This window comes from Triticum dicoccoides, chromosome 6A, assembly GCF_002162155.2.
Source record: "Triticum dicoccoides isolate Atlit2015 ecotype Zavitan chromosome 6A, WEW_v2.0, whole genome shotgun sequence".
NCBI classification, from domain to species: Eukaryota; Viridiplantae; Streptophyta; class Magnoliopsida; order Poales; family Poaceae; genus Triticum; species Triticum dicoccoides.
In genome coordinates, this window is record NC_041390.1 from 446,883,981 (window position 1) to 446,886,577 (window position 2,597).

Sequence of the window (2,597 nt, forward strand, 5' to 3'; positions counted from 1 at the left end):
GGGGTGGTGCGGGCTCCAAGGGCGGCGGGGCGGCGGCTTTTAAGGAGGGGGCGGGGTGGCGCGGCTTGGAGGAGGGGGCACGGCGCGGGAGTCCTGGCCAGACTCCGCTTCGCGGCGGCGGCGCGGTCTCGGTCTCCCGAGCGGAGACGAGGCGCGAGCAGCTGGGCTGGCTCGGCTGGGCTTCGGCCCAGTCGGGCGCTAATTTTTTTTTTAATAATTCCGCCGAAACTAAAAAAATCCTAGAAAGTAAAATAAAATTCTAAAAATGCCAAAACAAATTTTCACCGTCTAAATAAAATATTTAGAACAAGGTGAACATTTTCTTCGCCCTAAAATGCAACTTTGAAAAACATGCAATTTTTCTAATTCAAATAAAATAGCAATAAACTCCGGATAAAGATCAAATATTTGATTTTAATCTTGTTCCTCCAATATTTCATTTATTTTGGAGAAGTCATATTATCTCCTCTCATGTATTTTAATATGAAATATTTTCGGAGAGAAAAATAACTAAAACCAAAAATCTTCGTTTCAGTATTTGATAAAACTCAAATATGAAAACAGGGAAATCCCCAACTCTCTGCGAGGATCCTTGAGTTGCTTAGGATTTCTAGGATCGCAAAAATAAATGCAATAAAATATGATATGCATGGATGATCTATGTATAACATTCCAAATTGAAAATTTGGGATGTTACAGACACTGAGTAGTCAAATAGTTAACTAGCCATGGGAGGATTCTTTTTCATTTAATAATTCAGATCCAATGATTTTATTCAAACAGAAAGTAAAATTGAAAATACGCTCCAAGCAAAACAAATATCATGTGACGAATAAAAATATAGCTCCGAGTAAGGTATACCGATAGTTTTGAAGACGAAAGAGGGGATGCCTTCCGGGGTATCCCCAAGCTTAGGTGCTTGATCTTCCTTGAATATTACCTTGGGGTTCCTTGGGCATCCCCAAGCTTAGGGTCTTTCCACTCCTTATTCTCCTCATATGGATATCTCACCCAAAGCTTGAAAACTTCAATCACACAAAACTTAATGGAACTTCGTGAGATAGGTTAGTATGACAAAGAGTGAACCATTCACTTTGGTACTGTCAAATACAAGGTTCATAATTGTTCTCACACAATGCCTACTGTACCATATCATTTCTACAGTTTATATTGAGCAATATAAGTCATAGAAACAGAACAGTCTGTAATGATCTGAACACTAACCATACTTCTGCCACTCAAAAAATTATGAAATAAATTGGTGGACGTGAGGAATTTGTCTATTAATCTTCTGCAAAAACAATCAGCACCAAAGCACTCTTCTGTAAAAAAGGCATCTAATCTCGTGAACGCAAAGTTTCTGTTTTTTACAGCAAGATCACATTAACTTTCACCCAAGTCTTCCCAAAGGTCTTACTTGGCACTTTATTGAAACAAAAGCTATAAAACATGATTACTACAGTAGCTTAATCATGTAAACACACAAAAACAGCAAGGGTAACTATTGGGTTGTCTCCCAACAAGCGCTTTTCTTTAATGTCTTTTAGCTAGGCATGATGATTTCAATGATGCTCACATAAAAGATAAGAATTGAAACATAAAGAGAGCATCTATGAAGAATATGACTAGCACATTTAAACCTAACCTACTTCCTATGCCTAGGGATTTTGTGAGCACACAATTTATAGGAACAAGAATCAATTAGCATAGGAAGGCAAAACAAGTATAACTTCAAAACTAAAAGCACATAGAGAGGAAACTTGATATTATTGCAACTCTTACAAGCATATATTCCTCCCTCATAATAATTTTCAGTAGCATCATGAATGAGTTCAACAATATTACCATCACATAAAGCATTCTTTTCATGATTTACGATCATAGAAATTTTACTACTCTCCACATAAGCAAAATTCTCCTCATTCGTAATGGCGGGATCACTAGTTCCTAAAGCTGACACTCTTCCAAACCCGCTTTAGATGATAGTATTATTCATACTCCAAAATATATAAGTGAAGTTCATGGAGCATTATACAATTAATATAAACTAACCCATATCCAAGCACAAAATATATAAGTGAAGTACATGAAGCATTCTATAAAACCATACACAAAAGATTTAAGTGAAGCACAAAGAGCAATTCTATAAGATCATACTTAAAAGATATAAGTGAAGCACATGAAGCATTCTATAAGCCAATGAAGGGGTATCTCATACTAGCATGGTTCTTAAATAAAAAATAAAAACACAAAGGACACAAATCATGTGAACAACACAAAAACCGAGGTATATCGATAATTGTTGAAGAAGAAAGATGGGATGCCAACCGGGGCATCCCCAAGCTTAGATGCTTGAGTATCCTTAGAATATTTACTTGGGGTGCCTTGGGCATACCCAAGCATTAGATCTTGCCTCTCTTTATTCTTCTCACATCGGTAACTCCTCGTTCTTCGAACACTTCATCCACAAAAAAACTTTAACAAAAACTTTGTGAGATCCGTTAGTATAATAAAGCAAATCACTACCTTTAGGTACTGTTGCAAACTCATTTCAATTTCATATTAGAACTATATATACTGTATTCCAACTTCACCAT